This window comes from Aythya ferina (assembly GCF_964211825.1).
Source record: "Aythya ferina genome assembly, chromosome: 2".
Taxonomy (NCBI): Eukaryota; Metazoa; Chordata; class Aves; order Anseriformes; family Anatidae; genus Aythya; species Aythya ferina.
In genome coordinates this window covers 55,282,831-55,310,765 of record NC_140297.1, presented here as the reverse complement: position 1 = coordinate 55,310,765, position 27,935 = coordinate 55,282,831, and the positions used below count along the sequence as shown (strand labels likewise).

Sequence of the window (27,935 nt, the reverse complement as noted above, 5' to 3'; positions counted from 1 at the left end):
ATGAGCACACATACAAATCATCTATGCCTAGGTGATCTATAGCTGCTTGCTACTCTTTCTGCATTTTCTAAAGAAATACAAAAACAGTTGTCTTTCAAACTTATCTGCGTAAAATAGCATGTTCTCATTTCCATGGGAAGAAAAACACTTTCAAGGCTGTCAGCTCTCTGTTGTCAGCTTCTGCATTTCAGACACCAAACCACATTGACTAACTAGAAATCTCTGGGTCAAATACAACATTGGAAAGATTAGCATAGTTTAGTAGTAACATTCCACTACATCACATTCACTCTACAAGATTTTTCAGTGATAGATGAGAATAAACTGTAGTGGTTTTTTACTGTAATATATTATAGAAACATAGTATTTTAAGTTTACAGTGCAATTCAATTTGTTTAACCAAGAAATACTTAAAAATTCCTATCTATGCTCTAAAATATACTTCATGTTATTCCATATGCTGAAGATCTTTATCATTAAGAATATTTAAATTTCAGCATTGGACTTTCAATAAATGTTATCAAGTTAAGCTATCTTCCTCAGACATTATTTGTTGTCAGTTTCACCTAGAAAAGACATCATTCATCCTTTGAATCAGTGGCCCCACATACCTCATCTCCACCTCTACTCAGCCTTCTGTATTGTAAGACCTAAGTGCTTATGATTCTGTTAATCAAACTAGGTCAGGAAAAAAAATCTGGCTGAACAGCCCAGAAAATAAACATACTTAGGTTTTCAAATACAATTTTTCAACAAAATCAGTTCCACAGGCAGGTTTGTTCAGCAGCCACAGGAATACTTGAATCAACACAAGGGAAGGGGGTAGAAACAAGAGGCAAAGAACTGAAATTGGAGAGGCTAGGAGTTTATGCCAGTCCTGCCTTCAACAGAAGTGTTTGTCAAGCCACACTGTATCACTGCCACAGTTTTACCAATATGTAAATGTTATCCTTACAAACCAGAAACGTTTAGCAAGACACCCATGACAGACCTGCCACTCTTTGGCCACATAAAAGCCAAGAAGCTTGTCGTGGCCTACAGAGGCTTAACCTCTGTTGCACTCTGACAATATCTAAAATAAGTATACTTATTTATGAATCTAGGCTATGTAGGTAACTCTAAACAGTTCATCTGTCCTTCCTCACTCTGACAGACATCAGTGGCTGTGGCTGATGTAGGCTAATACAACACTCGTGACCAATTCTAGTAAGATTCCGCGCTCTGTGAGTACATTCTTGATTACTCAAGAGATGGAAACTCTTAGACAAGTTATCATCAAATACAAAACTAATTTTAACAAGGTATCTAGAAGAACCATCAACTTCTTCAGATATACCAATGCCATAACCCTGAACTAAAGAGGAATGTCTGTATGTGAAAGTAAGCATCCCAATCTCAGAATGACTCCTTTCCCTCCACCTTAAAGTTCGCAGCACACCCCTGGTTTACAAGTAGAATTAAAAGCCTATGTTCCAATTGCAGCGTGGGCACCAAGGCATGTTAGCACCAGCCCTAATACCCAGACAGATAGGTAACAGCCATAGACAGACCTTCCAGGTAATATGGCAGCATCGAAAGCAGGTTTGCTGCTACTATAAATAGACATTTTTCTTACAAGCAGTCTCATCACAATTAAGCTCGTATTTATTATAGTACTGCCAGTTACTTGCAATTAGCATTTGCAACACTAGAATACATTTTAAGTAGTGAAATCCTTTCGAAATTGGCAGTCTGTCACTACAGTATTGTTTCTTTGAGATAACAGCTTAAAAGTTGTCACATTCAAGGCCAGTGCACTCCCTCCTCCCCAACGTGCAACATCAGTATTTACTAGTGTATTAACAGTTGCCTAATACAATTTAATTTTGAGGATGAACATTGCAACTTAACCAGGACTTAACAGCACAATCACACATCCATTTGCTTTTGGAAGGTGATGACATATGTCCTCATGTACTTCTTGGCTAGAATTGGGAAGGGCAATGGAATCATAAAATGGCATACATTTCTTCTCTTCATTATCTGCCTACATTACCTCTGCATCTCTGATAGATTTAGAGGGCAAATACGGTAAGTTTGATTGTGATGATTAGTTCTGCTAAATCAGACCTTTTCCCCCCTCAGAAGAGGCTGACTGGTCTTGAACTGGACCAGAAAGTCAAAATTACTCAAGCTGGCAGAGCCAGCACACAACTGGCAGGGAAGAGCCATGCAGACAGGGTCATGGGTATGAAGCAAAGCCTCTTTCTGTCGATACCAGCAAGCTGCTTGAGAGTCTCCCCAGCTTGCCTTAGACTGGAACATTTATCTTCCATACCACATGTACCATACTATTCACACTGTAATCTTTTTTTTTCTTTACAAGTCTATGCACAATCAAAGCAGTTAACATGGCAAAATACTTGTGTGAGTAGTTTTCAAGAACTGTGCTTCCTGCTCTTGCTCTATCAGCTAAAGATTACCCTGAAAATGATTCAGTGACTGGCAAAACAGTCTATAACTTGCCTCTGTTAGCTGCCAGTGGAGGACAGGTATAGAAGATGTCTGTAACAAATGAGAAGTTAATGCAAGCTTTACAGTTCAGTTTTTCTCATACATCCCATAACAGCCATTCACAACAACTCTCTATATTCAAATCAACAGTTAACAAAAGTTATTTTCCATTTTCTATTATTAGTACAAGTCTAAGGCTTCAAAATATGGTTCTGTCTGTTCTTAAAAAGACTAGAAGGAAACTACACGTAGGGATCCAAACTCCTAAACAGCCTCTTTTAAAGATGTTACGTTTTCATCTGTTTTGTGGCCTTATCAAAATTGGAAGTCATTTCAAGAATTTAAACAAATATTCCATGAACAGTGTGATGTCTCAGAAATCAGCACTAAATCCAGATGACCACAGAATTTGAGTACTACTCTAGCCCTTCTTTGGAGACATGCTAATATGTGCTAAACAAGAGCACCAAAGTCAACAAGCAAGTCTCAAGTGAGGGATTTCACTTCAACATAGGGAGAAAATGCTTCACAGCTAGTACAGTCCAGCACAGGAACACATTAAGCAGAGAGGTTCTGGAATCTCCATCCGCAAAAACATTTTAAAAGTGGTCTGGAAAAGACACTGAATAGCCTGATGCAATTTCAGTGTTGGCCTTGTCTGAACAGGAGACTGGATCAGATAACCTCCAGATTTCCTTGCCAACCTAAACTATTCTAAAAGCCAACAAAATTCTGAACTGGGCCTGCCATCTCAAAACCAAGGGCCACACTGTTTTTAGAACTGATGCTACCAAGCTTGCGTGCTGTTTAAATTCCAATTTAATATTTCAGAAGATGGAAATATTCACCACTACACTCTAAAATTCTTGATATTTCAGTCAGCTACATGTAATTTGGAAAACAATATTAAGGGAACAGTAATTTCTGAATTAAAGTGTTTGGGAGCTTAATCAGATTACAATCTTTAGTTTGGTGTGTAATCACTGGTTGTTCTCATCAGTATAAACACCCCTTGTACTAGAGTCTCCTTTAACAACTCCAACTCGTTAGTTCACATATTCCTTCCCACTACAATCTTGTGTTTGTTCATTTGAAGAGTCTGTCTCTGCTTAACACCAGTTGGAACCTTCAGCTCCCCCTCATATAAAACATAAAAGGCAAAGAAAGCTCTTTACTAATTAAGAAATGTATTCTAACTACTGTGCTTCATACTCTCCAGAAACTTACCAATGTTTTTAAAATGAAGAAATTAAGATGCAGTGTTCCTTTCAAAGCCAGAAAAAAGATCACTTTTTCTAAAACCATAACAGCGTCAAAGTAGTAACTTTGCAAGTTCTGCTTCAAGAAACCATCATTCACTGTCTGAAGTAATGTATCAGGGCAACAGGCTCTCCAAAATAAAGGTGTGTTTTGTTGTTGTTTTTGTTTTTCTTTTTCAAAGGGAGCAGGACTAGAAAAGTGAAGGAAAATGAAAGAAAGTAAAGGGAAAATTAGCTGAGAAAGACTTGTAAAGGGATGTTTTTTCGAGTGAGCCTTCTTCATATTCTAATAGAGTTCTTCTTATAGCCCAACTTTTGTGCCTTTGAAGTGTCATTCTTTGCCAACCTTTTACATACTGTAATTTAAGTGAATAAAGCTTTACTTTGTTCTTGGTGTGATTAAGATCAGGAGCCTGATCTTTACCCTAGAACGTTAAAAATAAAAAAGAAGAAATAAAGTATTTAAGTAAAACCTAAACATATTCTAGAAGCTATCAATAAGCAAGGAGTACACGTGCACTGTAAGCAACTGCTGTGACCTGCTTCCCTGCAAGTGAAATGCTGTGCCTTCTCAATTATTTCTTCCCAAGCACAATACTCTCTGGGCCTTTTGTTACTATCCCAGCACCCCCTTAACTTAATAGTACCCAGTTGATACTTCAGGATATTCAAGGTTATTCACATTTCTTCTACATTCTTTAAGCAAGTATTTCAGCTCACATTCAAAAACATTTTTCTTTGCTAAAATTTTCACCCTTTTACAGCTACCTATAAGGTATTACTCATCCAGGAGCGTATTTTCACTGTCAGCAACTGATTTTTCTGCTTTCACTTCCAGAATGTTTCCAGTCCTACCGGATTCAGTCTGATGCTAAAGTCACCAGCTTCTTTTTGCTGTGTTTGTCAATCCTTATAGCTTTAAAAACATTGAGTAATTCTGAGAACATACTTAAAACAGCAAGTTTTCTTATTCAAAAAAAGGTCAGTTTTACATTTCAAGTTTTAAAGTTACTTACTCTTCCTTGTTAAACTGGTCCCTTACCCTTTCACATTCCTTTATTAGGAATAATCCTTTACATCTCACCACTCTTTCAAAAGAGGTTTAAAAAAATCACTACTTTGCAGCATATTCACTCTTTTGGCTATCACATGTTATCTCAATCCACATAGCCACCATACACAAAATAACTATACACACCCTTTTTTCTTACATCTACTTGAATGGCTATGATTGAACTACGAGTACACTTTCATGACATATTTAATCCAATTAAGCTACATACTTCTGTCAGAATTGCCAGCCTGCTGTTCACTCACTTGTTCATACTGTTACCTTTTGTGTCCTAGTCTAGAAACTGCATGACCATACGCTGAATAAAGAAATTAGCTGTAATTAATTCTTGTTTATTTGCAGTATTACTCCCCAAACTAAGACTATCTGGGAGTAGTTACTAATGCACTATAACACAGGCCAAACCTTGTAACTGAGCTGATCGGTGTAATCAGTTTCCTTTAAATGGCTGATTACAGCCTTCCTATGAAAATAAAGCCGACGGCCTCATTCTGCATACATCCTTTACCGTAACTTCTGATACAAATGGCAAGCATAAATCATATGTGACATTTCTTAGAGATAACTAAGTTAGTTATGCTTTCTGCAATATACTCATAAAGGTCTGCAAGTGCCTTGGCATTATGAAATGTTGCAGTACGAATTCTCATTTTATGAAAAGCAGAAAACAACACACAGAAATCATGAAAAACATGCAGACACTGACTTACCAAACTTAGCAGCAGATTCACTGAGATGCCACTGTAGTTAACCACAATTCAGAAAACTCACTGACATGCCTGTTCTCTGTCCCAGCCACATAACATAATTATATGCGTTACTTCACAGTAGCTACAGTCCTGCATTGCATCCTTAGACCTTGCTAGGATACGCTTTTATTTTAGATATTAGGAATTCTAACCTTCAGTCCAGTTACCAACCTGTTAGAAAACCCTGTTTTCATCCCCATGCCTAACTCATGACTTCTGCTTGCTTTGGGCACATCTGCCTACTTTAATCAATCATCATTTCTCATCTGTTTTTAACATTTAAGTGAACCTTTTCAAAAAAAGTTTCTCATCACTGACCAAAGATTATACCAGACAAAACCTGTACAGATGGCTTGGACTTTCAAGTGTCACTGCTACTTTCTGCTGACATTGCTACTAAAAGACTTTTACCTACCACTTGCTCATGCATCTGTGCTATCATTTCCCTCCCGACAGCATGAGTATTTTCATAGCCAGTCACTGACAGAAGCAAGAAAGTCCTTTGGCTGAAAACACCTTATGTCTCTTCACTGAAGAAAAGTGAGCATCCATTTCTACTGTCCCCACCTAACCACATTGTGAAACTCTGGCCTTACACATTCAATTTCCAACTCCTGAGAGCACTAACCGCCTAAGATTGCGGATCGATTTCTGAATGCGCTCAACTCATACTAAAACTCATACCGCTATTTTCTGAGATGCTTACATGAGAGTAAATCAAGACAGGAAGGAAACAAGTCAGTTCTAGTGCTCTAAGAACTGACATTTTCTTCAAGCATTTTCCCCCATCTCTTTTTTTTAAACGTATTACTTTTCCTCCCACAGTATTTTATTTCTTGCTTTCTCCTAATAGTTCATTCTCACAGTTTAACACTATGTTGCTTGAATAATAGTTGTAGAAACTCCTGAAAAGAATATAAACTAACTAGGCAGACATTAGAAAGCCCCAAACCAAGAAAAAAAAAAAAAAAAAAACCAACACTGCCACCTTTACCACAGCATGGAACAGGGAAAGAGAAGAATGAGGAGTAAAACAGATCTTGAATATGAAAAGAGGAGGAAACACTCCTCCACTCCCTTTTCCTTCCTGGAAAAGGGGTAGGAATCTTAATTTTATTTATTTTTTTACTATTTTTACATTAGAATCTTTTATTTTCTGTGTTAGAAAGCTATGAAAGGTAAGTAATAACCGGTTATTTAACATCTCTTTATCCTTATTATTTTATTCTTATCTACCAGCATGTTAAACTCAGAGCTTATAAATAACCCAAACATTCTGCAAGTACTTCATAAAATTTATCCCAAACTTTTTTTAGCATCTAAAATAGTTGTAATCAATCTACTTCAAACATGTTTAAGAAAATGCAAACTGAAACAGGTAAGAATATACATAGTCTTGACAAAATTCCCCAGTCATTTTTAAAACTTTTTGCACCAACTACAGGTTGAACAGACACGAAGCACCTGAGTAAAATCCAACAACAGAACTGTACCAGAAATGCAGTTTATTGCAGATTTACCACCAACCGTAAGGATGGAAGACAATGGTTTGAGGGCTTTTTTTTTCCCAGTAGTACACTGCCTTTGGATTTACATTTAAGCCATCTCATTTGAGGGAAGTTCTTCATTTACGACATTTACTAGTAAAGACAATGGAAAGGGTTTCATTCTCTTTAATAAAGAAGAAAACTAAAGAGTCTGTTAATATATAATTTCAATGAGTTCCTAATATACTTCCTTAAATATGAGTAGGACAAAAAAAAGTATTATTTGTTTTCAGACAGCCATTAAATATATATAAATATAAATCTTTACTAGAGTTCTGAAGCAGTTTGCTCATGCTAACCTGTAGCTTTCAAAACTTCCCTTCAAAAATAAATTCCTTTCACTGTATCCCAACAGTTTCAGGATAAAATAGAATTTTAAAAAAAAAAGACAAAATGTAATTACTGAATATCATGTAAGAAGCAATCATTTCAATGATATTTCTCCCAGAACAGTTAAACATATGATACTTCTAGAAAAATACTGTTTGAGAAATAGAAGTGATAAACTTAAGTACTTAGGGATGTGGGGGAAGGTGAGTAGAAAACAGGGAAATTATAACCACCGGGGATTTTTTTCTTTTTAATGAAAAAATCAAACCAAAATTGGAACTGAAATCTCACTTCAGTTTAGGCAATATCAGCTAATAAAGCTATTTTTTTAATTTTTATCTACACTTACGTTTTTAACTATATTTGCAGGCACAAGTGAGACTATTTGGATCCCCCGCCCCCCCACCAAAAAATATGATGTAAAAATCCAAATAAAAGAACAGCAATGAGTCTCAAGCCTTATTTTTATAATGTTCTTTATAAGTGACCATTAAAACCATTCCACACCTCTAACATAAGATGAAGCCTGGCTGTTTGTCAGGAGACGGTAAAGCTTTAGACATAAAACTTAAACTCTCAGTTGCTCAAATGCCTACCTCCAAATCTCTCCCCTCACACTCATTCAGATGCCCAGAGGAGTTAGATGACTCCCTTGTACATTCCAAATAACCTCTGTTGCCTAACACCTCCACCTCTTAAAATTCAAACCTTTTTGATACCCTGGATAAATCTAGCAGAAAAAATAGCACTTGCTGCAAGCATCTAACGCATGTCTACACAGGCAAAATAATTTGGGGTGTGAATTTGGAGTTCAGTGACTATTCCACCCTAACTAGTTTTGCGGACACACCTTTTTTGTTTTTACTCTAAATACATTAAAATACCTAAAAGTTCTTCAGTTCAATTCACACACAAAAAAGCAAACCACACTCCAAACTGAAAAAATCCTGCCACATAACAATTAAGCAGTTCAATAGCTATAACATACCTCTTCCTCTGCATAGGCAAATAGCTTAAACTTTCAAAGACATTATACAACCATTTATGCAGACAAGTCATATAGAATTTATTGCAGATAAGTGTGTCAAATTTTGGAGCTGAATGTGTATTTAGAATATTTGTAAATTGTCTGAGCAATTCCAAAACAAACTTCAGACAATGAAAGCAACCAAGAGTTACTTAGCCAACTCTCATCCCTAAAGCTCTCAAAATAACTGGGTTTAATACAGAGCATCCCTATTCTAAAAAGCATACGGTGATTAATTCATCAGCAGATTAAATATTGCTTATAAAGGGGGGAAAAAAAAAAAAAAAGATCCTGCTTTTCTAGAATCTTTATTTAAAGAATAAAGAGAATTAATGAGAAACAGTTTAACTTATTAAAAAAAAAAAAAAAAAACCACTCCAGTGAGAACTCAGCTACCTTAGGCTACAGATGAGAATTATGAGTAGTTCCATGGCTCTGGGACCATTTCTGTCCCCCGGTTTCAAAGCAATGATATACTGAACACCAGTAATGGTCAAACTATTTTAACACTAAAACAACATATGTCAATCTTCTCTCCCAATATTTAAACAATGGATTCAACTTTCCACTAAACACACTAGTTAAAAATACTCACTAAAAACATAACATAAATTGGCAGGCAGACAGCTGAAGAGTTAACGCAATGGACAGACTTAACGTTCTTCCTAGTTTTAAGTTGTACATAAAATCAACTTAATGACTTTAATCCATTTGCCATGGTACAGTTTTTGCAGGTATATCAGGTCTTTCTAAAACAAGCCTGATTTATCACATAAAAAGCAAACTAGGTTCTATCTCTTAAATTTCGTCTTACTAGATGAAAGTAAGATCAGACACCTACACAGAAGAAATACACAATTTACCAGATCCACTCAGCCTAAAAAACATAGAAAGGAAAACAGCTCACAGTTAAAACACATGCATTTACTAGTAAGATTTGAGTTTGCTTCCTTTCAAATACTTTAAGTTATGTCTAATTGCTTTGAGATTTAAACTGAACACACAGGCTGTGAAAGGGAGAATACACAGCAGAGAAACAGAACCAACCATGAAAAGGCAGAATGAAAGAAGGAACCAGATGCAACAGAAATTGACAAAGGAAACAGCCTGGGTCTAGATTAAAAATAATAAAATTAACACATAAGGAAATCACACTCTCCTGCAAGTATTTATTTTTTTTAGTTCACATATTAGAAAGCCTAGAGTATGGACTGCAATGTGCACCACTTTGCTTGCATAGCTACACATATATCATTTAAGCCGGTACCAGACACATATAAAAAAAGGTGAAAAAATGGCAAATTCATATGTACTCCTGAAATGGCATATCAGAGAAGTCTTTATCTGCATACAGAATGATGACAGCACTGACAGCTTTATCTAAGATTATATTAACAACTGAGGTATCTGAAAGACATTTTGAAGAACTACGTCACATTTTCAAGCAATTGCCAATATTGCACTGATCCACTCACATCACTACATTGTTATTGTTATCTGAAGCAGTTAGAACATGCCTGGTATCTAACTACATTTCCAGATGGTCTTCTCACCTTAAAAGTACTCCTGATTTTACCATTAGAAAGGAAGCACTATATGCATTATGAATCTTTCCATTACAATAGTGCTCTTCACCAATTGAACAGAGGTACGATCACCAAAACACTCTACATCCACACTTCAGCCAGGTAACCAAAAGATTCCTAAAATAAGGAATCCACAATAATCTTTTTTTTTTTTTAATATACTTTTTCTGGACACCATAGTGACATCTGAAAGACATCCTCTTTTTTTTTTCTTTAAATGGAAATCAATTTACAAGTCTGTGGTTAAATAATTAGTAATATCAAAGAATTTTTCTTCACTATTTTTTTTAAATTACATTGAAATTGTCAATGCTATATGCAAGTGAAAATCTTACTTTTCACTCCTCTTCCTTAGAGTTGCCTCTACCCACATTTACCTTTTTAATTTAAAATACTTACTCCAATATTGGAGGCATTTTTCTCACTGTCATTTGAGGACCCAGACCTCAAGCCTACAATCTTAATGGGAATCTAGGTGCACAGCTAGAACAAGCCTGCAACAAACAACCTACCTACTATTATCAGTTACAGAAAATTGCATTGCAACTACTGTGTTTTTAGAAAACTTCAGTGCTGCTAGCTTGGACCTCAATAGAACCTACTTCTTCCTTCAACAAATTTCACTCTTGAGTTTCACCTCATGCATAGATAGCAAGCAACTCACAGCTTCATCCCAGAGCCTTTAACTGATCTCTGTGGGAACAGACAGAATACCTATTTAATAGTTTTTTACATTTTTTTCCTTTCAATCTTTAACTCAACAAAAATCTTGAGCATATACTTAGATCTAAAAAACAAATCCAAGCAATCTGCTAAATTGGAACTGACATCCTTGTTTTTCCCCTGTAAAACATCTCTCCGTTTTGCACCCATTTTACACAAGGCTTTGTTTCTTTATCTCACCTTTCCTTCTCCCAAGCACAAAGCTTAACTGAAATTATCACCTGAGCTATGCCACCACTAGAATAATTCGTCTGTTTAAAGACTAATTTAGCACAAATATTCTAGAATAGCAAGTTATGGATGTTAAATATACAGATACACATATGAAATACATCTAAAGATACAGACAGCATAAATGCTGTCAGCCATCGTTTCAAGGAGCTCAGCACCAGTTTCCACCTCCATACTATCAGCAAATTAGAAGGCTGGTAGCAACATTACCATTAGAGAACATTACAGTTAAAAATAATCTTCCTATTATTGTCCTACAGCTTCTGTTAACAGTAGTCTTGTTTCCTAAGGTAAGTGCTATTCAAACAATTCATGAAACCATTACGAATTATATTCACGGTACGTAGTCCATTTCTTCAACATTTCTTTAATCTGATAAAATGAAATTTCCTTGGGTGTGTAATTCTGTAATGATGACCTGCTTGATTCAGTAAACTTCTGAATATTCCTCGCTTAGCAAAGGCCACATCCTGCTCCTGAGATTTTCAGGATCTCTGCTGGGGAAAATGTTATTTCCCCTAAAATTTCGGGTATTTCTCCAAGTCAGCTACAATGCATTGCAGCTAACCACAGAAGTACTGAACATTCAAAGGACAACACTAAAGTTTTCCACCTTACTTTTGCTCAAGAACAACTTAAAGCAAACATTTGTTAAATATACCTTCTGTCAGTATTGCAGCCATTTTTTAAAATAGTTTTTCCCCATGACGGTAGTGCTGCCATTTAAAAATGTTGTTCAACTTTGAACATTACAGCTGTAAAATTTATTAGGATGTATACATGATGTATACAGCTGAAGAGGCAGAATCTTTTTGTGAATGGTGACAAGGAGAGGTTTATTTTTTTTTTTATTTATTTTCTATTTTTTTCTTACTAATTTCAAGAGGATGTTTAGAGTGCACCAGCTATTCAGAAATTACAGAAAGTATCAGTTAGCTTGCACTCTCCATTTATACAGTCACTGCATTCACTAATGTAGTGCAAGAATTCCCTGCTCATGAAGCCAAAGTTTCTTTGCAGATAAGCAGAAGTGCAGGAATACATTCACATTTCACCTATGAATGCTGCAATGCTACAGAACAAACACAAATCCATTTAAAGGCATGTCTTCAATTAAATCACTTACCATATTTCAGCTGGTTGGCAATTATATCTACTAGAGAAGAAAAAATACAGCAAGGAAAAACAGAAGTTTGAATTTCGAGTATCCAGCCTAAGCTGACAGACTACTGTTTCAGCTCATTTTAAACTGAGCAAAGACATTTTATGTTCTTTTGATTATATGGATTTTCAGTGTCTGTCACTTTTCAAGGTAAGATTACATATTAAAAATGTCTTAATTTTCTTCTCCCCAGTTTTTTGTCCTAGATTACAGTCTTGAATTCTTACAGTTATCCAGTAGAAAATATCTACTGACACCTCACAGAACATTTTACTACCACAGATTTCTCCATACATTCTTTAGCCTTTAATTACACTTCAGTTCCTGTTGTCAATAGAGGAAGGAAAAAGTGTACCTTTTCCTCTCTTTTTTTTTTTTTTAAGGAATACTCTGTAACACGAAGTGTAACATTTTGACATAATAAACTTAAAGCAAGTAAGTAACAAACCACTACCTATCAAAGTTAAAACACTTGCCACATCGCATAAAACTTTTCAGTCACATCTTCTAAAGTACTGGAAGCATGATGCCTGAAAGATACCGAACATCTTTAATATTCATATTTTAATAATCTAATCTAAAGCAAGAGTGGCTATTGTACGCTGTGGACAAATAATACTCACCCTTCTGAAGATGCTTTATTGTTACCACAAATAAACATTCCCCAGACTCTCAATTTGATATAGACACTGGGGACAAACAAAGAATGACATTTTCTTATAAAGACTCATAAATTTTTATAAGTCACATAAAGAATCTGAGTGTGCCAACCCCTGAGAAAGAGAAAACTTATCCGTGAGGAAATCCCAGTTTAGAAGCGAAGCTCGTGCTAAAAGTACTGGTAAAACGTTCACTGATACACACGTTAATATGAGCCAAATTTATAACAGCTGGATCTGCAGCCGCCAGACTTACACAAAGACAAATCTATCCTGCAACAATTGAACAGCTCCATTCAAATTGTTACATGCTTTTTCTTAGAGACAAAGCATCTGAACTTTCAGCCCTACAGTTAAAAATTAAAAAAAAACTTTTCTCCAGTTCCAGTAAAACGAAGACGGTGCTTTGTAACTTCGTGTAGGTGACTTCAGCGAGGCACAAGCCCATTATTCCACTCCTGCTGCCTCACGCTCAGCCCGCTACGAGTAATTTCTGAATCACCGCGAAGAATACCTGGCGACACCGAACCCACACGCGCACGATGCTACAACGTGCCGACCTCCTCACCGCTCTCGGACCACACACGTGCTGCTCGAGGCCAGCCTCCCTCACACCTCCTGCCTTCAGTGCTGCTCTTTGCGCCCGCGCTTGGCCGCCTTGCAGCTCACCCCAGGCACCCGGCTACCAACCCGGGCGCAGCGCCCTGGCAGACCCCAGTCCCTAGGGACCGGGAAACCCGCCGGGGCGAGCGCCCAGCAGGCGCCCCGAGCCCCGGGTTAGGATCCCGGCGGGAGGCGGCAGCTGCCCCGCAGGACAATAGCGCGCCGAGCCCCGCTGCCCGCTGCCCCGGTTTCCGGCACGGCGCGGCACACGCGGCCGGGCGCACCCGTGCCGGCCCCGGGCGGGCCGGGCGGGCTCCCGGGGCCCGGCGGACACCACGGGGGGGGATCCCGGAGGGGTGAGGGCAGGGGGGAGACCCCCGGCCATGCCCGGGGCAGGGCCCCGCGGGAACGGCGGCGCTGGGCCGGGGCCAGCGCACACAAAGGGCGCCCCGCGCACGCCGCCTCCGGCCGCCGCCGCGCCCGCGTCCCCCCGCCGCTGGGCGCCGGGGCCGAGGGGCGGCTCGCCGCGGGGCCTCGCCCCCTCCCCTATTCCCGCTCGCCCCCTCCCCGGTTATAAATAGCCGCTCCCGCCCTGCCGTGCGGCTCGCTGCCTTACTCACCCCCGCCCCGGCCTCTCACCGCTGCCGCCGCCGCCGCCGGCAGCCCGGCCCCGCTCCGCCCGCGCCGCCCTCCCGCCCGCTCTGCCGCCCCGCCGCCGCCGGCCGCCGGCTTCACCCTCCCGCACCGAGCGCCAAACGCGGCGGCCCAATCGGCGTCGCGCTCATTGGCGAGCGCCGCGCGCCGCCCCGATTGGACGGGCGCGGACGGGGGGCCCCCTCGCGCCAATCAGACGCGGCGCGGGGCGGGCCGGGGGGCGGGGCCTGGCGCCCCACGTGCGGGGGGGGCAGGGCGGGGAGGGGGAGCTCTTTGTTCTCGCGCTGCCCCCCCCCGGAGGGAGGGGGGCGGGGCCGCGCGGGGCGGGGGGCGCGAGGGGATTGGCGGCCCGGGGCGGGGCCGCGCCCCGGTTTGAATCAGTTCGAAAGTGGGAGCGGTAACGGCCCTAACGGCTGCTGCGCGCGGGACGGGGGGGGGGGCGGGGACACAGCCTTCGGCAGCCCCTCGCCCCCCGGCCGGCACCCGGCGCGGTTCCTCGCAGCCCTCCCCTGCCCCTCCTCGGGAGCGGGGCACGGCGCTCCCCCCCCTCTTTGCCCGCCCCAACCTTTCTGCGCCTTTACCGATTAAAAATAAAATTTCAGGGACAAGTCAGCCTTTCTTTTTTTTTTTTCGCCTCCCCTTGTAACCGTAACTCCTTCCTGCGCGCCCGGCGGTTTCTGAGGGGGAATAAAACCTGAGGCGTGTTCTCACTTTCGCCGTCTCTTCCCGTTGTTGTCTGTTACCGGGTGCCGCCGTGCGTGGCTTGGGGCGCCCTCCGGGACCGTGCCTCGTCCGTGGGCGAGGCCCCTAAAATGGGCACCACGCACCGCGATGGGGTCCTGAGCGACAAAACTCCCGTCTGGAAAAACACAACCCCATTCCCACATCATTCACTTGGGTTACAAGTCACACAGGGCTCTTATTCTTAGAGGTGGTATCTTGGGGTGCTTTTACATCCTCTGTCTTTCCACGTGTAAGCACTTAAAATGTCCAAACTTCATCATATATTAAGTTTGCAATGAAATCTCAAGAGCTGTCGTTCTTACATGGCTTATTCTTGATCTACTTTATGACCTTGAAAAGGGGGTTCTACTAGGGACTTAGTTTAGTTTTTTTTTTTTTTTTTTGTAAGCAAAAAACGTGAGATATAAATGATTTATTCTTGTGTTTACATGTCACAGAGTGATAGATTGCCGTACCCTTCCCCCAGTTCTCATGGAATAGCTGGCAGTTTTCAAGATTATATTATGACTGACAACTTTGCAAAATATTAGTAATTTCTGGAAATTCAGCTATTTAAATCTATTCTGCCCCAAGATGGCTGCCACCACCAAAATGGCTACCAAGTCTCTTCACAGATTGGAATTTATTTTGATTGTTAGAATTGCCTTTCATGAGATCTGGTTTTGGTCAAAACATAAAAATACTGAATAAGCACAGGGCACCTTGATTTAAGTAGTACCTCAGTCACAAGGTGGACAAATCTATTGTAGAACCAACGCTGTGAACTAGACTGCAGTACAGCTAGCTTTTTCTCTCTTTCACAGAAAATTACTCATCTGCTATATCACAAGCTAATGCTTACTGGAAAACAAAACACATTTTGAAATGAAATACTCTTTCTGTTTTGCTTTGTAGTTAAAAAACTTTTCCTCCGAGACATAGTTCTAGACTCTTAAAGTGATGAATTTCCACAGTGAGGATCTCCATTAAGTACCAGTTTTCTGATCTGTCATCCTAGATGTTTCAAACAACCCGGAGAATTTTGACAGCTGTTTTTTGTTTGTTTGTTTGTTTTTCTGCACACGGGTGTTTAATGTTGCAATGAGCTGCTTATAGACTTTCTGGTTTCACAAAGTAAACTACCTGAATTGTTTTCCGTTTTTGTGTATCTTCATGATTAAAGTATGTCTGTTTGAACACTGATCTGCTTGATGAAGAGACATTCATACCAGATCTCTAGGCTAAAATGTTACAAAAGTTTCTGAAAGAATTATGAAATCTGATATTTTGACAAGTTATTCTGAAAAGAGTCGATTCTGATGGCAGTGTGTAATAGTGCTTCTGAGAAAAGTAGCTAATGCCAAAGAAATATATGTTTGACATGTCAATGAAAATAAAGTCAGACTCAGGAAAAAAAAAAATGGTTTGGACCTTATTTCTGGAATTTGTTGAAATCCTTTCCTTTTTTTTTTTTTTTTTTTTTTAATAGATAACATTCTGGAAGAGCTTTTTATATGTTTCCAATACATGAATGAAACAAGTTTATTCATGTTTTATGCATGATTGAAATAGTAGAATAAAGATTTGTTAATGCTGGATCACTAATATCGATCAGATGTAAAAAGAATTGTTTAACAACGTTGCAGGATAATCTGAGGTACTTAGGTGCCTCTTTCACCGTTTGAAAAAGAGATGTATGAAAACAGAAAAAAAAGATACAGCACTAAAAGGCAAACTTACCAGCTGAGTGATTTCTTTTAAAGACTGTGCCATTTTAAAAAGGTCATATTTATAAAACGTAGACTATTCTCTATGTATTATTACTGAAATAACTGTCCTGATAATCTGCTGATTCCTGCAGTCAGAATGACATGGTATTTTTTCCATCTGTCTGAGGGATCCAGCAAGACACTTAGAGAGCTCCCCTAGCCTGGAATAACCGCAAATGTTGGCCTGTTTTTCTATTGTCCATCCTGCTTAGTTAAGGGGATGCACAGCCAGGCTGCCCCCATCATAAACCACCCAAAGCACTGTGTTGGGGGCTGCATCTATAATTCTTGTTGGTAACCTTATGATTTGCTTATCACAGTGTAATTTTCCCTTGCCCTTCAAGACCTAGCTTCAGCAAAGCTGCACATAGATTTTGGGTGGGTCTGTTCTGTAATGCAGTCTGGTGGACTTCATATATTAGTCACACAGTTCAAAAGATTCAGTCTGCCTGGTTTTGAACTCAGTTGCTCTTTGATGGGGAGAGAAAGAGGATGCACACCCTCTCCTTGTTGCACCTACCACCGTACTGCCCTACAAGCAAAGCCTGCAAATAATATTTCTTATGGTAGGCCACTCAGAAGTATGGTCTTTGTTTCTTTGAGGTTTTCTTTCTTTGTTTAATTGTATATTTTTTATAATGCATTCCATGTCTGCTTTGAAAGATGTTTCACATTCAATATTCGTTCAATTCCTAACACTAAGCTGTACTTTTCTGGCTACCTTAGCTTCTTTTGTAGATCAAATCCTGAATTTTAGCCCATGTTAATTTGGTAAGATTTTACAAAATGTTTACAAACATGGAAACGTATGTACAGAACTAAAAGCGCGGCCTAAAATGAAGAATTTGTAACAGCATAAAACTATTATGTGCTGCAATAATTACACTGTACAAGTCAGCATGTACACAACAAGAGTTGGCTATTTTTATGTTATTATCAATAAAGTTTCTCTTTTAGTGTGTTAACCTTTAGTAACAATTAATGACCATGTTTTGCAACTATCCATTTTGAGATCAACTATGTTTTGCCATAACATCTTGGTGGTACTTACAGACTAATTTCCCTGAAAGAAATGCAACCTTATGTCCTGTTTCACAAATAATTTCTGACTTGTGCTTTTCCATTTACTATATGTATGCCCATTAGAATTGAATTTAATACCCAGATAATCCGCCAAAGTAACTTTGGACATAGTGGCCATTAGGCTATGTAAGAGAACAAGGAGCCTAGTTAGTCACCGCAGTGCACAACGTACCCCCACTGAACCAGTGCTTTTCAGACCAGCCAAGCCCAATGTACTGTACCTGAGCCTCCTGATCTGCCCTCCCCTGTTTCCCACACACTTACAGTGCAGTGCTGTCGCCTTGCCTGCTCTGGCACCCGATGTGCCCAAGGCGTAGGCCATAGAAGCTGGAAAGAGGCCATGGCACAGGTGTGCACCTGGAGATGTGCCTCTAAAAGAAGTCCCATGCTCAAAGCATCGCTGCTAGCAAAGATTACTCATGATTTAGACTTTTTCCCTGTCACGCAACCAGACTGGTAGTTGCCATTTGATTTGATGCACTTGTCTCAAGACCTGGAAACTCTCATATCCAAAAGAAGGTTGGGAGGTGTGTACAGTCAGGGTGCAATATACATGTACAACACAAAGTGCAGGTGTAATTACTGTCTCAAAGTACTAGCACCAGAGTACCAAGAAAACTGGGCAGAATGTGTGCATGAAAAAAGCTATAGCAGTAAGTGTATTGCTTAATGTGGCAAAGATTTGACGCAGCGCTATTAGAGGAAAATGCAGATTCTGTGCCATTTACGGGCCGTCGAAGTTGATGCTGTGAAGGATAATGAAAGCAGCTTGTTCTTAGCTCTTTGTGAGCATCAGTTTTCCCTCTGAGTAACTAAAGATACCTGACCTTTCACTGAGTGTTCATCTCATGGATCATAATACATGTAAGCAATACAGTTTATACGAAGTATAAGTACTTTCAGCATGCTGGTCACCTCAGCTCTATCATATTGAATTCACAGAACGTTTATAATACAAAACATCCAATTTAAGGAAAGGGAATGCAAGACAAATAAAGGTGGAAGTGAGAGTAACACAGTTAACTCAAACTATGGCACTGTCTAAAATACAGGATAGTATCTTTTTGGCTAAGGAGAAACATTGCTGAAAGGAAAACTACAATGTTTTTATACAACAAGGGAAGCAGTGTAGGTGACTTTCTATTTTTCTCTACATGCAGAGATAAAGCTTACTGTGTGTGATCATCTATTTCAATTCATGAAAAGGATTAATTGATTTCCCCTGGCTTCAATTAAAAATTAATTTGACTTTAAAAACTATCTGTAGCAATGGTTTCACTCTAAAGAATCTACTTTTGTTTATTTTGTGGTCACAGAGGCTGCTGTGTAGTGTTGGAAAAGTTTTGTAGGAAAAATACTTCACCATCCTTGTCTCCTTGTTTGTCACCTTTCACTTTTTTTTTCCTTGACCTCTATTTACCAATATATTAAAACCATCTTAAGGTCTAAATGGCCAAACTTAACAAAGTTGTCATGAAAGCACATGAATGAGAACTTAAATTCCTGATCCCCTTCCCCATTTCCAGGTGTATTTGGCAGTGTAGCTGTATGATATTTTGTGGAGTGCCATTCACATGGGAGGATTTGCCCAAACAGAAAGAGCTGTAAATTTAATGGTTCAGGTGGGCATTCAGTGAGAGCTGATAGTTATCCCATTGGGCCACATCCAAGATTAAAAACCTGGGCTCTGTTTGGGTATTCCGCTTCTGAGGTGCCAAAATTCTTCTGTGGCAGTGACTAAATCGATGCAGGAGACGTACAGAGTTCCCTGACTAGAATCAAATCTTGTTCAGCTGCAGAAGGTACTTCTTCAGACAGCAAGGCACAAGGTACTTGTAGTGATAAGTGAGACTGTTTGCAAAAGTAAATGCAGTTGTGAAATCTCTTTCCTTCTGTTTATCCTTCCACCTCTCAGAAAGCGTTATTTCCAAACATAGTCACCTTCCCATCTATCTGTGTATTTTCCACACATACGCCTCCATTTTAAGCTTCATTTGCCCCTTCTCATTCTCTCTTTGATATTTACCGTACGCCAACTTCCATCTCTTCTGTTGTAAAGTCACAGTCCTGTGCCAGAATTGCCTAATCATGACATCTAAAATAGTAGAAGGTGTTTGCACTGACCCTACCTAACTTTTTTTAGTATGATAATCATGCATACTGTGTATACACACACAAACTCACGTACTACAGGTTAGAAATTTCATAAAATCTGAAAATGAAAATATCATTTAGCAATATTAATTTGATTAAAAAAAAAAAAAAAGAAAACACTAATTTACTGGACAAGACTGGGAATATCCACACTTTGCAAGTGTATTTGATGATCTGTTAAATCTGTCCAGAATTAGTAAATTATATTGTCAAAAAAAAAAAAAAAAAAAAAAAAAAAAAAAAAAAGACAATTTAAGAAGATATATATTAAATAGTTTACACTGAAAGTAAAAAAATAATTATCCATCTCTTGAATAAACTGTCAGATGCAAGTCATGAAAATAAGATATTCTTCAAAAAGGTTTGTGGAGATGTACACAGCAGAAGTATGTTATTTGAATATGCTTATGGCAACCCATAACATGTTATTTAGTGTTACGATTGCATTTTTTGTGATTCACAAGCATTTTCAAATGATAGCATATTCCAAATTTCATCCTTTGGGCCTGGGTTGCAGAAATCTTCTGTGATGTTAGGTGCTCCTGTTGATGCTGTCTGCTCCCGTTCCTTGTCTGCCATATATGTAAAGAGCTGGTGGTGAGTCAAGATGCTGATGCCATTCCCTTCCAACAGAAAGCACACCCTGTGTTTTTGGTTTTCAGTCTTAGCTGTGGGTAAAAGCATTCTCAAATAAATGTAAATCTCAAAAACAGAATATGCAGACCCATTCACTACTGTGAGTTTTTGACAATGAATTTACTTACTAGTTGCAAGAATTTGTAGTTATTTGGCTGTCTTTTTGTCAAATATATGGTTCCCTATATACTTATTTCTGAAGAACAAAATGGTAAAACCAAAAATCACTCTACTGCTGCTTTTGAGAAAGCTGCTGCTGGGAAAAATAATGTTCTGTTTTCTAAAACCAGAGGATGCAATGGGTTTTTGTGTTTTGTGTTCATATATGTATACGAAGACAAACACGCCTGTACATCAAAGTCCATCATGCAGGAATGCAGAACTTGGTCACGAGTTGATTTGGCAAAGATATATTTTAGGTGTCAGCTTAATACTCCAGATATTTAACGGAAAAAACACTAGTTGGAATTTGTATCCAACTTGTAACAAAGAATAAAAAAGGCCATTAGTATAACAATTTAGAAATATAATATATCACTTTTCTCTCTGAATCCTTCATGCTGGATATGAAACATACAATTAGGAGGAATTAAAGGTACTTAAAGTGACCAATTACGTGTACTGGACTGTAGCCAAGAAAATTTTGAAATAAATGAGTGTCCTTACAGACTGATGCTGAGAAATGCTTTATGGAGGATAGATTGCTGACAAATATGTAAGTATTAAACTCTTGTTTATAATTTACATGCAGCAGGCCACATTTTGTTCTCAATAATGCTTGCTTACAGAAATGGTACCAAAGGCAGAAACTCATCTTTTGCTTTCAAATCAGGCAAGATAAAAAGGAAAAAAAGAGATGGTTAGCTGAGGCCTATGCAGCATTGAATTTCTACCTAAGACATTAAAATACTTTCAGATTGCATTGAGATTTTTTTTTTCATGAAGTTTACTATCAATCAGACTGACAGCGTAATTCTGATTTTCTCAATTTATGTGAGTCTTAAGTGAATTTAATTGGCACTACTCCTGCATCTCATTGTGAAATGAGATGAAATTCTAAAGATTTAAGTATGAAGGACTGAGTCAACCAAGTGAATGAAACAGTGACTAATTAATTAAGTGAATGAGTGAGCATGTCATTGTTTGCTATTGTGATCATTTCTATGCATGAATGAATGGTAGGGCTACTGCATGTGTGTGAATGAGTGGGGTCAGGGATGCTGAACAATCCGTACATTTGTGTGGTCTTTCCATCTTTTGATTAGCCTAATGAGCTCAGTGTTTGGAATATTAATATATGTAGAATAGAGCTAAACTTGTTATGTAGTTTGGAGACAAATTAAAATAATAGTAATAGCATGCCAAAATCTGATTTCAGTTACATATGTGTAACTCAGGGTTGGCCAATCCAGGGGTTCCAGGGGTTGCTTTCAGCCTGTGGGTGTCAGAAAGCCTGAGAGGTACACTCATTCTTCCAGGATTAGTGTTACAAGTGACATTATCAAATCCGTAGTTGATTGCAAATCTAATTGTGAAATATAAACCGAAGACTTATCTGATGATGAAATGATTTTTTGTCTTAGTGCACTTTCACAAAGGAACAGATTTGGCTATGTCAGCTGTTTTGGTTTGCTTGTTTGTTTTTGTTTGTTTGTTTTGTTTTGTTTTCTCCAAGTAGTTAACAAGGCTAGCAGTAATTTTGGCACCCTGAAAGCTTACTACTTCATGTAGCACAAACAAAAGCAGAATAAAAACTTGTTCTGTTGTATCATATATAAATCATTCACTATTTTCACTTTTCATTTCACAGCTGCGTGCAATTAAGAAAACAGGAGTCAACATTATGCTGCTAAAATTTAATCACATAAATAGGTGTGATGCATAGATATAAAGAAATAATCTAGAGTCTTGAAAAATTTAGTGTTTTTTTTTTTTCTTCCTTATGAAAATACTTAATTTTATTTTATTTACTTTCTTATTTATTTATTTTTGTGAGGGCTCACTGGCCTTAACTGCCCTGTCCTTTTTCTCAGAAAAATAAATAAATAAATAAATAAATAAATAATAAAAAAAGATTGACCATAGCTTCCAGTAGTATGGAAGTTCGGATAAAAATATATCAAACAGTAGTAGTTACCTGCATCTTAACAACTCTGATGTTCTGACTTGAGCTGGGGAATTCTTTTAAATGTTGTAATTATTGTAATTCTTTTAACTGTTGTAATCAAATTTGAATTTAACATTGAATTTGAAAACTGAGGTTATAGAAACCATATGTTCCTATAACATGTTCCTACATATATACATAATTAACCCTACAGCTTTTAAGGCTTTTTCTTGCATGTAAACTGATTTTTCCAGTAGAAGATATTTCCTGATCCTAAGCTAAAATTTGCCTGCTCATCTGCACAGTGCTCTCTCAGAGGGTTTCAGTAAACTGAGTAGCTGCCAGTTTTTTTTTGGTGTACCTTATGATCTGACAACATTTTGCCGTTCTTTAAAAAGCAGGAATCCTTTCCTTTTTTACGTCCTCCAGGTTTGGGATGGCAGTCTTCCAGAGAAGGACATGATTTGGCAAACAAACTGTGACTGAACACTGATATTCTGCATATGCTGCCACCTTCCAAGTATATTTGATCTTGATTTTGATGTCTTAAACTATGTGACTGGCTTTAAAGAAAGTAACAATTTTTGGATTTTTATGGATTTATGTAGCCAAAAGAGCTATCTGACTTTATAAGCAAAATTAATCACTGATGTAAGATCAAAGTTCAAATTTTGTCAAAGTTCAAATTGTGTGGCTTCTGCTCTGATTTAAGTTACATGTTTTATTTATACATGGTTTAGTTATGTATTTTGTTATAGAACTAGAGTGGTATTCCACTCAGGCCAAAATGATTAAATCCAGAGGTAAACGAAGGCCAATATTATTGAAATAGCTTTACATGGCAAAAATATTCTATAGAAAACTGTGAGTTATCAGTCTATGTTTCAATCTGAGTAGTAAACAACAAAAATCTTCTAAGTGATCTCTTAAATCCAAACACATGTTCCTCTCCAGGGCTACTGGTAATAGCTGTTTTATAAACAGAAGAAAATTGGCAAATTTTCTCCTGACCACCAATTCCAAACAGTGTTATTGCATAGAGAAAGCTAAACAATATTTATATGATATCCTTCATTTCAAAGAAGAGGATTTAGGGGTTATTTCAGCCTCGTTCTTTAGATCAGGACTGATTGCTGGAAGCTTGAGGTCTGAAAAGAATATGGTCCAGTGATAAGGAACACGTGATTTACTCTTCCGTTGATTTGCTTTGTGATTTTTGGCAACTGTACTTCATGTGCCTAATTCTCACATTTTGAAAATGAGGATAAGTATTTGAAAACGAGAATAAATATTTATAAAGTATTTTTGATACCAAGGGAAAAGTAAGTTTTATCATCTCAAGATGTCATTATTAGAGCAGTCAGACTTACCATAGTTAAATTGTCACTGATATTCAATTTGTGAATTTGTAAAATTGTTTTTAAAGAAATGCATTCTTTATTGGAAGATTTGAATGCAAAATTAAAATACAGTATCACAAGCAAGAGTTAAATCACATCATCTTTGTTTCAGGAGGCCAAACGTGGAGATAGTAACCTTGTCCACAGCTGGATCAGCTTCTCAGATAAGGAAGGGCAGTGTGCCATGTCAGTTACACCATACAGCAAGCAAATGCTTGTCTGCATACAATTCTTGCAGATCTTCGAAAGGTCACAGCCTGGCTGTGGCACAACATCTATCATAGATCATGGAGTTTAGCAGAAGTACATCCAACAGCATTCAGCTGCCAGATTGCAGTCTGTTTCTTTAACTAGATTAATAGGCAAAAGTAAATCAAAATGTGAATTATTCATTTTGTATGTGTTCTTTGGCCTTATGGTGATGCTTGCCCAAATCAGAACCTTGTGAATACTTTTGAGCATAGGATTTTTAAGGATAATGGACTACCCTCTGGAAATGCTGCACTTTTCAACCTCCTTAACCTATACCTCTTACACCTTGCTCAGAATTTTCCTCATGTTTCCTCACAGCATAAAGTCAAATACATACCCATTGTTTGTCATGTGCTCTTTCATAAGGCTTCTTTTGGAAAGTTTGTGTCACAGGTTGAGAAGTTCACATTAGCGTGAATACAGAGGGGATCCATATAAAGAAGTGCTGCCATTTGACAGCTGCCCATTGACATGCAGTATGGCTATCCAAATCTATTTCACCAGCTCAAACACTTTTGCTGTCACTGTCCGATGTCACTCAGGGGACCAGAAAACTGCCAGTCTCATTCCAGAAGCTGCATGTTTAAAACCAGTGTGTACAGTGATGTAGGAATATCCAGCATGAGTAGCTTTAGTTTCGTGCTTTGAGTAAATCTAACACAATCTCAGAGCTGTAACTCAAATATGTATTGTGTGCACAGTATTTTTTTGAGGAACCTTTGAAGGCTAGTAAATAGAAACTTTATTAATCTGGAGATTCAAGCTGTATCTGAAAGACAGATCGAACATTCAGAGAGCTCTTCTGAACTGCATAGTTGAAACACAATTATCCATATGTGACTTGTCCAACATACAGCAAGTACCACCTCAAGAGCAGCAAATTAACTTCATTAGACAAAGCATAAACAGAAGGCTTTGCATTTTTATTTGCACTCTCCTAAAAAAAAAAGAAAAAAAAAAGAAAAAAAAAGCCTTACGAAAATGAAACCCTACATTCACACACACATTCAATTGCCCTGTTAAAATGCAAGAAGTCAGAAAATGTGTAAGTTAATGATGTTATGCCAGCTCTGCTGCAGTGAATAGAGCAAGTCTAGAGCAAGTCTTTCTCTTCCTGTTTTCCTTCTTACACTTGTTCAGGTTTATTGAATCTACCCCAAACTCCAGAAGCTTCACAATTTTTGAGAATAAGATACAAACATCTGTAACAAACCAACTGAACTGCCCACTGTTGTTTGGAAAATAAAATTAGACCTGTGCATAATAATAAAATACAACTTGATAGTAAAATTAACTGAATACATTGCTTGCTATATATTGCTGTTTAGTATGTACTGTAAAATAAACCAGATGTACATTGTGACCAAATTAATGTTGCTGTAAAAGCTTAATATTCACTTGTTGTGGTTCCTAACATTACACTTTAGTTAATTATAGAACAATTATATGCCATAGGATTTTTATTTTTATTTTTAATTCTACTCATATTCCAAAATGAACAACACCCAAAAAGTTATTAAGGAGAGGATTCCCAACACCTCTGCTAAAGGAGCTTTGAAATGTGTACTTTTCTAAGGACTGATGAAGGATCTGCATTCAGTGGCATGTTGTTATTCATTTAATAATGTGTGATATTTAACAATTCATTATCTGAACAACTTGTCATGCACAGTAATACATAAATTAAAGTTTGGGACCTGAGTTAAGTGGTTAGACATCTTTATAAAGTAGTTTTATAATATGATTGATGACTACTGATGTATACTCTTGCTGAATATAAGAAATGTTTGACTTGAACTGATTTTGTTCAGTGTGTATTAATAAAAAGATCTTTTGGGGGAGCTGTCTGCTTTTATTTTTTTAAGGGAGGAGACATCTGAACCTTTACTATTATTCTTCTGAGCTTAATACTGGATATTAAATTTTCCTGAAAGGACCAATAGAAACAATATTTACAGATTATCCCCAGCTATATTAGAAGGATAAATACTGTGCTGCTGCCCAATGACCTTCGTAGTTATGTCTCTGAGTTGAAGTTTTCTGCCAAGAACATATTTTTGGTCAATTTAGTAGCAACAATCTTAAATGTTAGAGCTGGATTTTCAACTGAGCTTGCAAATAAACATGGCTTGAAAAAGCAAATGTTTCAAATTAGCAGCTGGTCCCAAACTTCTTATGTAAGTCTGCAGTGTATGCTAAAGAAAAAAGCAGAAGGAAGCGGAGACCTTAAATATCTGATCACTCAGAATTCTTTGTCCATAACTAATGGCAGTAAAAGTATTTTCAAATGCTGACCATTTCCATAGGATTAGCAATGTAAGAATTTGTATGACAGTACTTTATTTTCCATTTATGCATCAGATTATAGTTTGTAAAATGTGTATGTTTCAAAAAATGTGTATGTTTCAAAAATTTCCATGTTTCTAAAATCTGTATGTTTCAGAAAATGACAAAGGATAGGTGTGTAAAGAAGTCAAGGCTTTGTTGACTAATGCAAATAGACAATGGAATACACCAGTTTACCAGATACTACAAAATGTATTATGTTTCATTTCAAACATTTGACCCTTTTTAATCTCTGAGCTTTTTTAATTTCCCGAGTCTTATTTTCCTGCCAGAATTCACTCTTACTTAAAGAAAAGAAAACCAAAGCATATACTATTCACAGAATAGCAGAGGAGGGGATCAGAAGAGGATTTAATCCCGTTCGTAGAACAGCCTAAATTTCAAGTAGAGGTTGTGCTGGATCTAAGATTGAAAAATGCTCAGTCATACTCCCAGGATGATAGAAAATGGATAATATGTATACAAGCTAAATATCAGTATAAAAGTTAATAGATGGGTATAAATGAAAAAGTACAGAGGGCCCTGTTTTGGTTTCTTCATGAATATTTGCAATGCCATGTTATGTGTGCAATATTACAATACTGTAGAAAAAGCCTGCACTTTTGCAGGTTGTGTTTGTTTTTAATTGTTCTGTTATTTTAAAATTCTGTTTGACATAACAAGTGAAAGCAGGGATGGACAGATAAAAATCTCTTTTCCAAAATTTCACTCAAGACAGATCGTGTCTAGTTGGCCTTATTTTTTCCCTTCTATGTATAAAATAAGAATGTATACATATATAAATATATACGTATGTATGTATTTCCTTAGTGCTGCAATCTTTCAACAGTCCGCACAAAGAACTGCAAACTTTTAAGACAGTGATCTTATCTTCTGAAAAAATGACCATTGAACTATTTTGTCAAACTGACTATTTTGTGAAGCAGTGGTTCCTCAGTCATTACTATCACAAGTGGACCCAGAGATCATCATGATTGCATGCTCTGTCCACATGAATGGGCTTGTGATCACAGGGCTGTTGAATTAGAGCATATGCTTCTTCTGCCTGTGTCTTCTATGCAGACCTTGCATCAGCTGTGGTGAGACAGAGGATCCATAAGACCTGAGGAGGTTAAAGCAGCTCAGAGAGAGAGTACCTGTTCTGGCGTGACAGACTGACAATGCAAAGTTCTTCATTGGAGGCTGTAAACACATTTGAGCCAGCGGAGAGAGTTTGTCAGTGTTTCTGGTTCAGTTGTTGCATAGACATTGTGGTTTTTATCCAGTGCTAGAGTACATATTAAATTCAAATTTTATGAAGTCATTTAATCACAGTCCAAATCATTTGCTCTTTTAATGTTGCATGCAGCAACATGTGAGATGTGGTCATA

At 38.0% G+C, this 27,935-nt stretch overlaps 1 protein-coding gene across 1 annotated transcript in view; it reads right to left on the bottom strand.

The window, feature by feature from the left end:
- Positions 1 to 14,080, bottom strand: part of EZH2 (enhancer of zeste 2 polycomb repressive complex 2 subunit) — a 56,230-nt gene extending 42,150 nt beyond the window's left edge. The window contains exon 1 of the mRNA XM_084511919.1: positions 14,062 to 14,080. The gene's annotated coding sequence lies outside the window, so the exon portion shown is untranslated. The remainder of the gene's footprint in view (positions 1 to 14,061) is intronic.
- Positions 14,081 to 27,935: the final 13,855 nt, after the last annotated feature.